The sequence below is a fragment of the Somniosus microcephalus genome, chromosome 9 (genome assembly GCF_052327205.1).
Source record: "Somniosus microcephalus isolate GS21.2 chromosome 9, FLI_Smic_1.0, whole genome shotgun sequence".
Classification (NCBI taxonomy): Eukaryota; Metazoa; Chordata; class Chondrichthyes; order Squaliformes; family Somniosidae; genus Somniosus; species Somniosus microcephalus.
The window spans coordinates 160884241-160896662 of record NC_140995.1 but is presented as its reverse complement, the minus strand read 5'-3'; the positions used below and the strand labels follow the sequence as shown (position 1 = coordinate 160896662).

Sequence of the window (12422 nt, the reverse complement as noted above, 5' to 3'; positions counted from 1 at the left end):
TGGGCCACCAAGGATCAGGAGTGCCGGCCACAGAGCCCAGCACTCAAGAGAAGTGCCAGGCTCACAGAGCGCAGCTGGCACTCCGTGGGGGGGGGGGTGGCGGGGGTGCTGAAGAGGAGGCCGGGGAAGGCAACGGGGGCAGGTGCTGGCAGGCAACCAGTAACAAAAATGGCCGCCTGGCACCTCGCCTTTAATTAGCGCCGCCCCGGACGCAGGTAGGCCCCCCTGACCCCGGCGGACGTAAGTCACGGGCCGCGAGCAGGGCGCTGCGCATGGCGATGATGGCATCACCAGCACCACGAGGCACTAGCGGTTACCGCCGCTGCTAACCTCCCGCTCAATTTCGCGGGAGGCGTTGGCAGACCCGGGCGCTAGTTGCTTTGCGCCCCGTTGGCGCCCTCTTAGGGCTCTAACGGGAGGCACAAAGCAACCAAATTTTTCCCCCTTAATCTTATATCTATGATGTTGAGAAGCCGAGCTTTAAATAGTAGCGTGCTAAAACCAAAACATTTGCGATGGGACTGTGGTTAAGCCATTAAAGTGGGCCTGTGTAATAAAATAAAATCTTGCAAGTTATCCACTCCATTGAAATAGTTTAAAATACTGAGAACCACCTCAAAATTAGCATGAGGTTAACACACAGAAATGCTCTTTTAAATCACCATGACGTAAATAAAATGGGAAATAGGAGTGAATGGTAAGGCTTGCTCCTCTCTTTCAACCCCATCTGAAAGATAACTTCTACTTTATTTGGACTGCTAAATACAGTAGATAGTTTTCCCCTTGCAGTTTATTTTCAACACTTAAATTTAATTCAAGCAGGACCCCTGTGATGGGGAACTTCAAGCTCTTTGGTAAAATTCTTCAAAATCTCTCTTTAAACCTGGATTTTAGTCCTATTCAATAGAAACTTCATTATTTACTCTTTCTGCAAAAGAATGCTGGTAAAAAGAAAACTAATGCAATATGATTGGGAGGGTAAGAAAAGTCATGCAGTACACATCACCACAGCGTGCTGTCATTTGTGATCTAGTGGTGCAAATAAGTGTCAGATGGGCTGTGGAACATACCTTTAAGGAGGAAAAATATTATGTCTGACAACTCATTCTTTAGTTCAAATATTTTATTTTAAATTGGTAGAGTTAAAGCGAGCAGCATGTCCTTGGTAAAATGTTAGAATTGAACCTGAATCGTCCACTGTGTGACAATGGGTGCTGGTGCTTCAACACATCAAATTTGTGTTAACATATGAGCCACAGTTTGCTCAAACAGGATTTTCTGGTGCTGTTCTATTGATTTTTATGCATCAGACATTAAAGCACACACTAAATGATTGTTGGCTATCAATGATTTACAAATCAGTAACATATGGTGTTGGAATAATAATTCAAAGTCATGTGCATATTAGGTGTTGTACTGAACCATTATTTTACCACACAGCTTTGCCTCATACTTAAAAAAAAAAACTTGACATGCACGTACCTTTTTAATCGAGTTGCCTTAAGAACACACGTGAACAATGTAAGTTTTCTCAGGCAGCAGTTTGTTTTACTATTGTTGTTAGGAAGGCAAATGGTATGTTGGCCTTCATTGCAAGAGGATTTGAGTACAGGAGCAAGGATGTCTTACTACAGTTATGCAGGGCCTTGGTGAGACCACACCTGGAGTACTGTGTGCAGTTTTGGTCTCTTTACCTAAGAAAGCATATACTTGCCATAGAGAGAGTGCAACGAAGGTTCACCAGACTGATTCCTGGGATGGCAGGACTGTCGTATGAGGAGAGATTGGGTCGACTAGGCCTGTATTCAGTAGAGTTTAGAAGAATGAGAGGGGATCTCATTGAAACATATAAAATTCTGACAGGGCTAGACAGACTGGATGCAGGAAGGATGTTTCCCCTGGCTGGCGGGTCTAGAACGAGGGGTCACAGGCTCAGGATACAGGGTAGGACATTTAGGACTGAAATTAGGAGAAATTTCTTCGCTCAGAGGGTGGTGAACCTGTGGAATTCTCTACCACAGAAGACTGTGGAGGCCAAGTCACTGAATATATTTAAGAAGGCGATAGATAGATTTCTAGACACAAAAGGCATCAAGGGGTATGGGGAGAGAGCGGGAATATGGTATTGAGATAGAGGATCAGCCATGATCATATTGAATGGTGGAGCAGGCTCGAAGGGCCAAATGGCCTACTCCTGCTCCTATTTTTCTATGTTAGGCCTGTACTTTTAAAGTTGCATTGAACAGTAAGATGTATTTTTTTCAAAATTCAGACTGAATGCTAGTGTGCTTCTTGTCGACAGATGTCACTCCCACTTGCGTGCTATGTCCACACAACTTTACTGAAACATTCCATTGCGTGTGCTACAGATGCTCCTCATGTTAAAAGGAAAGAGTTAGACTCGCTGTTTTGTGTGCACTTATCTAGCAAACTGGTACTGCAGACCATTTAATGGAACACTACACCATTTTGTGTGCTATTTGTTTTCAGAATATTATTTACTACCCCTACTCTAGATCTAATTTATTTTTACATTTTCATTGGGGCAGCCATCTTTGCAGCATGCCTGAGATTGACAGCTTACAACATATTTCTTCCTTGTCATGGGCTTTCAGCACCTCTGCTTTAAGTAGAGCATGAGGGGTGGGGGGAAAGGAATGTCAAGTTTCTGCACCCCGCCTCAAATACCATGGGGTAGATTTTCGTCTTCACCGCCTGGTAATGTGGTGAAGCGGATCGCCAGCTCTTCATTGAACCCTCCGATTGTCGTTCCATTGAGGGGATCATTACTCAGGAGAAGAAGGCAAAAATCTACCACAATATAAATAATGGCTGCAACCTTTTCCCTGTTTAAATGCAACATTAGTACTAAAGATCCCTGAAAGATTTGTAATGTAATATCTAGGCCTCCTTACAGTTGAAAACTAGTAGGCTTTATAGTTGGTCACTCATCCATGACCATATTAGGATAAGGGCACAATGATTTACAATCAGATGGGATTGATCATGGGAGTGTTCAACATTGATGGCAGGTCCATATATTCTCAGTACCAGTACTGACTGAGCTGGCTGAATCCTGTCGATAGAGTTGCCAGATTGGACCTACATCAGTTGGTAAGGCAACCAACGCGAAATATTAACCTACTTGACCTCGTCCATCGATAGATTTTTGGATATTAAGGGAATCAAGGGATCTGGGGATAGTGCAAGAAAGTGGAGTTGAGGTAGAAGATCAGCCATGATCTTAGTGAATGGCAGAGTAGGCTCGAGGGGCCGAATAGCTTAATCCTGCTCCTATTTCTTGTGTCCTTACTAACCTATCTGTCGAAGACACGTCTGTCCATGATAGCTTTGACCACCGCACAGTCCTTTCTCCATCATGTAATGCAGCACTACCACCATGCTAAATGGCACATACTGAGGACAGAACTAGCACCCCAAAACTAGGCATCCACTAGGCACTATGGGCCATCAGCAGCAGCAGAACTTATGCCATTACAATCTAACCTGATGGCCCAGCACATCCTTCACTCCTTGATCATCATCAAGCCAAGAAGCCTACCATGGTTCAATGCAGAGTGTAGTGGAGCATGCCAAGAACAGCACCAGACATACCTTAGAATGACCTATCAACCTAGTGAAGCTACAACACAGGGCTACCTGCATGCTTAACACCATAAACAGTAGGCTGTAGATGGAGCTAAGTGGTTCCACAAATCACGGACCAGGGCAAAGCTTTGTGGCCCTACCACATCTAGTCAAGAAATGTCGTGCACAGCCAGGTAGCTAACTAGAGGAGGAGGCTTCATGAACATCCCATAGAATCATAGAAAGTTACAGCACGGAAGGAGGCCATTTCGGCCCATCGTGTCCGTGCCGGCCAACAAAGAGCTATTGTAAGCTGTTTTTGATCCTAGTCCAATTGCTAGACGGACGGTTCGAATTGCCCCCGCCTTATGAAAGTTCTATACCCGGGAATTATTATTCAGAGTGTAAATGGAATAAGTCACGGACAGGAATGCTTCGGTGAAAAATCAAACTTCTATTTATTTGGTCCAACATACACTGGCTAAAACATGTACTACAGGAAACTTTGGTTTATCCGGAGGTTAACTGTCCGGAATGCTCGAGCCACCGGCAATAATCAGGAGCCGTTTCGTTAGGTTTTTTCTCTTTTCGTTGCTTTTTTCTCTCAACAGTCAAGCTCTGCAAGGTCTCGCTGAAGCTGTTGCTAAGCTACAGAGACGCTACAGAGACGCTTGCAAGGTACGGCCGACTGTTTAGAAGCAACAGGGTTTGTTGCCAGATACGGAGCTCAAAATCTCCGTATGTTTCAACATTAGCGCTGGTTTGTCCGGCAGTTTTGATGGGACGGCAACAGCTCGGTCCCGTCGGTGCCGGATAGCACAGTTTCCTGTACTAAACAAAATCACTATCTCTGTGGAGAATAAAATCCAGGTAGCAAACAACATACATACAATACACAACTGGGGACTATAACAAGCAGTAATTCCCTTGTTGCTATGTTGGACTCTAATTCCACCCCTACCAACAAATTACCCAGTCACATAAGCCCCTTCGCCTGGCTGAACCAAACGAAGCTTCCACCCTCGGAATAGCCCAAAAGCTTCACTTCTGAGAAAAACTCTGAGCCCTTACACCTCACCCAGCTTGCCTGGGATATGGTTACCGGCTTGGGACACTCGAGACTAAGCTTCCCACCACACACAGTCGGTCTCGATCGCTCCGCTCAGCAGCTTCTTCCTCTGGTACTTCTTGTTAGGTTGATCTTGGTGGAGTGAGAGAGAAAGAGAGAAAGGTGGGAAAGGATCTATCTTTATAGGAGTCTGGCTACCCCTATCTTTCCCACCAATCTTTAAAATCCTTTTGCTTCTAAACACTCCGGTGCTTAATCAGTGATGGGTCATCATCGGATCCATGAGTATTCCATGATTGGATTAATGGCCCTAAGTCTGGGACATATCTTTCGGTCTTTGTGTTGGGAAAAACTGGCTCCTCTTCGGCTGGCTAGACTAGTGGGTTCATTGTTCTGCTTCTCTTCTGAGATGGAGGTGAGAAGTGCTTTTGCATATTAGAGTGGCTTCAAGTTCAATGGTCCCCTTCCTTTTTCCAGGACTGTCGGGCGAACCCATACATTCTGGATGACTGAATTCTTTTGTCACAGCCAACTGCCATGCGTTCTCTGGAGTTTTAACAGACCAGTCCTCCACGCATCTGCACAGGGCGATCCCACCACAGGGAAAACACCCTCAGCCCATAAAGTCCACAAAAATATTCTCGACTGAGTCCATTCTTCAAACAGAGACTTTGCGATCTCTTCACTATCCAGCCTAATCCCACTTCCCAGCTCTTGGTCCGTAGCCCGGCAGGCAAGAGCATCCCAAGTGCACATCCGAGTACTTTTTACATGTGGTTAGCGTTCCTGCCTCTACCACCCTTTCAGGCAGTGAGTTCCAGACACCCACAGCCCTCTGGGTGAAGACATTTCCCCTCAAATCCCCTCTAAACCTTCCACCAATTACTTTAAATCTGTGCCCTCTGGTTTTTGACCCCTCTGCTAAGGGAAATAGGTCCTTTCTATCCACTTTATCTAGGCCCCTCATAATTTTATACACCTCAATAAGGTCTCCCTTCAGCCTCCTCTGTTCCAAGGAAAACAGACCCAGCCTATCCAGTCTTTCCTCATAGCTAAGATTTTCTACTCCCGGCAACATCCTTGTAAATCTCCTCGGTACCCTCTCTAGTGCAATCACATCTTTCCTGTAATGTGGTGACCAGAACTGCACGCAGTACTCTAGCTGAGGCCTAACTAGTGTTGAAGCATAACCCCCCCCCCACCCACCGCTCTTGTATTCTATGCCATGGCTAATAAAGGCAAGCATTCCGTTTGCCTTCTTAACCACCTTATCTACCTGGCCTGCTACCTTCAAGGATCTGTGGACATGCACTCCAAGGTCCCTTTGTTCCTCTACACTACTCAGTGTCCTACCATTTAATGTGTATTCCCTTTCCTTGTTAGCCCTCCCCAAATGCATTACCTCACACTTCTCTGGATTGAATTCCATTTGCCACTGTTCTGACCAATTTATTGATATCTTCCTGCAGTCTACAGCTTCCTTCTTCAGTATCAACCACACAGCTGATTTTAGTATCATCTGCAAACTTCTTAATCTTACCCCCTATATTCAAGTCTAGATCATTGATATATACCACAAAAAGCAAGGGACCTCGTACTGAGCCCTGCGGAACCCCACTGGAAACAACCTTCCAGTCACAAAAACACCCATCAACCATTACCCTCTGCTTCCTGTCTCCGAGCCAGTTTTGAATCCAACTTGACACTTTGCCCTGGATTCCATGGGCTTTTAACTTCGTGACCAGTCTACCATGTGGAACCTTATCAAAAGCCTTGCTAAAGTCCATATACACTACATCAAACGCACTACCCTCATCTACCCTCCTTGTTACCTCCTCAAAAAATTCAATCAAGTTTGTCAGACACGACCTTCCCTTAACAAATCCATGCTGACTATCCTTGATTAATCCGTGTCTTTCGAAATGAAGATTTATCCTGTCCTTCAGAACTCTTTCCAATAATTTTCCCACCACCGAGGTTAGGCTGACTGGCCTGTAATTACTCGGTCTATCCTTTTCTCCCTTTTTAAACAAGGGTACCACATTAGCAGTCCTCCAGTCCCCTGGCACCACACCTGAAGCCAGAGAGGATTGAAAAATGATGGTCAGGGCTTCTGCTATTTCCTCTTTTGCTTCGCTTAACAGCCTGGGATACATTTCATCCAGGGCTGGGGATTTATCTACTTTTAAAGCTGCTAAACCCCTTAATACTTCCTCTCTCACTATGTTTATTTCATCTAATATTTCACACTCCTCCCCCTGATAGCAATGTCTGCTTCACCCCCCTCTTTTGTAAAAACAGATGCAAAGTATTCATTAAGAACCCTACTGGCGTCTCCTGCCACACACAGATTACCCTCATGATCTCCAATAGGCCCTACCCTTTCTTTAGTTATCCTCTTACTCTTAATATATTTATAAAACATCTTTGGGTTTTCCTTGATTTTACTTGCCAATAATTTTTCATGCTCTCTCCTTGCTTTCCTAATATCCTTTTTAATTGCACCCCTGCACTTTCTGTACTCCTCTAAAGATTCTGCAGTATTTAGCCCTCAGTATCTGTCATACGCCTCCCTTTTTTTCTTTATCCTACCCTGTATGTCCCTAGACACCCAGGGGGCTCTAGATTTGTTAGTCCCACCTTTTTTCTTTAAGGGCACATATTTGGTCTGAACCCTCCGGATCTCCTCCTTAAATGCCTCCCACTGCTCTGACACTGATTAACCTTCAAGTAGCTGTTTCCAGTCCACTATGGCTAAATCCCCTCTGAGCTTAGCAAAATTTGCTTTTCCCCAATTTAGAAGTTTTATTCCTGGTCTATCCTTGTCCTTTTCCATAACTACCTTAAATCTAACAGAATTATGGTCACTAGCACCAAAATGCTCCCCCACTGATACGCCTTCTACCTGCCCAGCTTCATTCCCTAAAATTAAGTCCAGAACCACCCCCTCCCTTGTTGGACTTGCTACATACTGGCTAAAAAAGTTCTCCTGGATGCATTTTAGGAATTCCGCACCCTCTATACCCTTCACACTAATTTTATCCCCGTTAATATTGGGGTAGTTGAAATCCCCTACTATTACTGCCCTATAGTTTGCACTTCTCAGAAATTTGTCTACATATTTGTTCTTCTATCTCCCTCTGTAGTACACTCCCAGCAGTGTGATCGCCCCTTTTTTGTTTTTCAATTCGACCCATATGGCCTCGTTTGATGATCCCTCCAACATATCATCTCTCCTCACAGCTGTAATAGTTTCTTTAATCAATACCGCGACCTCCCTCTCTATCCCGTCTAAAAATCCTGTAACCAGGAATGTTGAGCTGCCCCTCTTTCAGCCACATCTCTATAATATAATAGTCCCAAGTATCTACCTGTGCCCTCAGCTCATCTGCCTTGTCGCTATACTCCTTGCATTGAAGTATATACCATTTAGTACAGGCAAACTTCCTTGTTGACTACTATCTAGCCCTTGATTTCTCTGTCCTTCCAATTTACTTTCTACGTTTTTGTTTTCCAATTCCAGTTTTTCTTCCCTCCCTATTGATTCTATACTTAGGTTCCCATCCCCCTGCCAAGCTAGTTTAAACCCTCCCCAACAGCACTAGCAAACCCTCCCGTGAGGATATTGGTCCCGTTCCCATTGAGGTGCAACCCTTCTGGCTTGTAGAGGTCCCACCTCCCCTAGAAATGGTTCCAATTCCTCAGGAATCTAAAGCCCTCCCTCCTACACCATCTCTCCAGCCACGCATTCATCTGCGCTATCATCCTATTTCTATACTCACTAGCACATGGCACTGGTAGTAATCTGGAGATTACTACCTTTGAGGTACTGCTTTTTAACCTCTTTCCTAGCTCCCTAAACTCTGCCTGCAGGACCTCATCCCTCTTCCTACCTATGTCGTTGGTACCAATATGGACCACGACCTCTGGCTGTTCACCCTTCCCCCTCAGAATGCCCTGCAGCCGTTCAGTGACATCCTTAACCCTGGAACCAGGGAGGCAACATACCATCCTGGAGTCACTTCTGCGGCCGCAGAAACGCCTGTCTGCTCCCCTAACTATTGAATCCCCTATCACTATTGCTCTCCCTCTCCTCTTCCCCCCCACTGCCTGTGCAGCTGAGCCTTCCATGGTGCTGTGGACTTGGCTCTGGCTGCACTCCCCAGAGGAACCATTGCCCTCACCAGTACTCAGCACCAAATACTGGTTGGTGAGCAAGATGGGCTCAGGGGACTCCTGCACTACCTGCCTGGTCCTCCTTTTCTGTCTGACGGTCACCTATTCCCTCTCTGCCTGCACACTGTTAAGCTGCGGGGTGACCACCTCCAAAAACGTGCTATCCACGTAGCTCTCAGCCTCCAGATGCACAGCATTGACTGCAGCCGCCGCTCAAGCTCCGTAACCCGGTGGTCGAGCTGCTGTAGCTGGCGACACTTCCCGCACATGTGGTTGTACAGACCACGGGAGGTGTCCAGAACTTCCCACATGGCACAAGATGTGCATTACACGGGTGTGAGCTGCCCTGCCTTACCTCTAATTAACAGACTATTTACTAACCTAGCTGGAATAAACTTAAAACTTTAAGAAAGCCAAGTAAAAACACTTACCAGATACTCACCAATCAGCTCCCTCTTTTTGAACGTTTAGGTTTTAATCCCGGCACTTAATTTAAACCAATACCCAAGATAAAGAGAAATACTGACCAACCAATCGCTTCCCTGTGACGTCACTCCTTGTTTTTGTTGTCAGGTCCACTGCCTCCGCTCTCGGGCCTCGCTCTGCCACGCTCTTTATATCCTCAGGCTCCGCTCTCACTCCCTCTCAGGTCCACTGCCTCCGCTCTCGGGCCTCGCTCTGCCACGCTCTTTATATCCTCAGGCTCCGCTCTCGCTCCCTCTCAGGTCCGCTGCCTCCGCTCTCGGGCCTCGCTCTGCCATGCTCTTTATATCCTCAGGCTCTGCTCTCGGGCCTCGTTCTGCCGCGCTCTTTATATCCTCAGGCTCCGCTCTCGCTCCCTCTCAGGTCCGCTGCCTCTGCTCTCGGGCCTCGCTCTGCCACGCTCTTTATATCCTCAGGCTCTGCTCTCGCTCCCTCTCAGGTCCGCTGCCTCTGCTCTCGGGCCTCGCTCTGCCACGCTCTTTATATCCTCAGGCTCTGCTCTCGCTCCCTCTCAGGTCCGCTGCCTCTGCTCTCGGGCCTCGCTCTGCCGCGCTCTTTATATCCTCAGGCTCCGCTCTCGCTCCCTCTCAGGTCCGCTGCCTCTGCTCTCGGGCCTCGCTCTGCCACGCTCTTTATATCCTCAGGCTCTGCTCTCGCTCCCTCTCAGGTCCGCTGCCTCTGCTCTCGGGCCTCGCTCTGCCGCGCTCTTTATATCCTCAGGCTCCGCTCTCGCTCCCTCTCAGGTCCATAAGAACATAAGAAATAGGAGCAGGAGTAGGCCAATCGGCCCCTCGAGCCTGCTCCGCCATTCAATAAGATCATGGCTGATCTGATCCTAACTGCCAATCCACTATCATAGAACCATCTCCTGAATCTAACAGAATTAGACACACGAAATAGGAGCAGGATCAGGCTACATGGCCCCTGGTCCTGCTCCGCTACCCACAGGGCCATGACCAATCCGAACCTAGACTCATGTCCAAATTCCTGCCCGCTCCCCGTAACCCTTAATTCCCTTTACTTCTAGGCAACTCTCTATTTCTGTTTTAAATTTATGTAATGATGCAGCTTCTACAGCTTTTTGGGGCAGCATATTCCATGGACCTACCACCCTCTGAGTGAAGTAGTTCCTCCTCATCTCAGTTTTGAAAGAGCAGCCCCTTATTCTAAGACTATGCCCCCTAGTTCTAGTTTCACCCATCATCGGGAACATCCTCCCCGCATCCACCCGATCCAACTCCTTCACAATCTTATATGTTTCAATAAGATCGCCTCTCATTCTTCTGAACTCCAATGAGTAGAGTCCCAATCTACTCAACCTCTCCTCATATGTCCATCCCCTCATCCCCGGGATTAACCGAGTGAACCTTCTTTGTACTGACTCGAGAGCAAGTATGTCCTTTCTTAAGTATGGACACCAAAACTGTACGCAGTATTCCAGGTGCGGTCTCACCAATACCTTGTACAACTGAAGCAACAACTCCCTATTTTTATATTCTATCCCCCTAGCAATGAAAGCCAACATTCCATTGGCCTTCTTAATCACTTGCTGCACCTGCATACTAACCTTTTGAGTTTCGTGCACCAGGACCCCCAGATCCCTTTGTACTTCAGTACTTTCCAGTTTCTTGCCATTAAGATAATAACTTGCTCTATGATTTTTCCTGCCAAAGTGCATAACCTCACACTTTCCAGTATTGTATTCCATCTGCCAAATCTCTGCCCACTTACTTAGCCTGTCTATGTCCCCTTGCAGGTTTTTTATGTCCTCCTCACTCACTACTTTCCCTCCCATCTTAGTATCATCTGCAAACTTTGATATGTTACACTCGGTCCCCTCCTCCAAATCGTTAATATAGATTGTAAAGAGTTGGGGACCCAGCACTGACCCCTGCGGAACACCACTAGTTACTGATTGCCAGTCTGAGAATGAACCATTTATCCCAACTCTCTGCCTTCTGTTAGATAGCCAATCCTCTATCCATGCCAGAATATTACCCCCAATCCCGTGATTTTTTATCTTAAGCAATAATCTTTTGTGTGGCACCTTGTCAAATGCCTTTTGGAAGTCTAAATACACTACGTCCACTGGTTCCCCTTTATCCACCCTATATGTTACTTCCTCAAAGAACTCCAGCAAATTTGTCAAACATGACTTCCCCTTCATAAAACCATGCTGACTTTGTCCTATTAAATTATGATTATCCAAATGTCCTGTTACTGCCTCCTTAATAATGGACTCCAAAATTTTACCTACCACAGATGTTAGGCTAACCGGTCTATAGTTTCCAGCCTTCTGTCTACTGCCCTTTTTAAATAAGGGTGTTACATTTGCAGTTTTCCAGTCTGCCGGGACCTTTGTCGAGTCCAGGGAGTTTTGGAAAATTATTACCAATGCATCCACAATCCCTACCGCCACTTCCCTCAAGACCCTAGGATGTAAGCCATCAGGTCCAGGTGATTTATCCGCCTGGAGTCCCATTATTTTACCGAGTACCACTTCCTTAGTGATTTTGATCGTGTTTAGCTCCTCCCCCCCTTTAGCCCCCTGTTTGTCCAGTGTTGGGATATTCTTAGTGTCTTCTACTGTAAAGACTGATACAAAATATTCATTCAGTGTTTTTGCCATCTCCATATTTCCCACCATTAATTTCCCGGTCTCATCCTCTAAGGGACCAACATTTACTTTAGCCACCCTTTTTCTTTTTATATAACTATAAAAACTCTTACTATCTGTTTTTATATTTTTTGCTAATTTACTTTCATAATCTATCTTCCCTTTCTCAATCAATCTTTTTGTTATTTTTTGCTGTCTTTTAAAGTTTTCCCAATCCTCTATCCTCCCGCTAGATTTGGCTACCTTATAGGCCCTAGTTTTTAGTCGAATACTATCCTTAATTTCTTTACTTAGCCACGGATGGCTGTCTTTTCTTTTACACCCTTTTCTTCTCAGTGGAATATATATTTTTTGGAAGTTGTAAAATAACTCCTTAAATGTACACCACTGATCATGTATCGTCTTACCCTTTAATCTATTTTCCCAATCCACTCTACTCAATTCCGCTCTCATACCTTCATAGTCTCCTTTATTCAAGCTTAGCACGCT

General features: G+C 45.8%; 1 protein-coding gene across 1 annotated transcript in view; it reads left to right on the top strand.

Annotated features, from left to right (window-relative positions):
• The window catches only part of mms22l (MMS22-like, DNA repair protein), a 313635-nt gene that overhangs the window by 279467 nt on the left and 21746 nt on the right, over positions 1-12422 (top strand). The window lies entirely within an intron of this gene.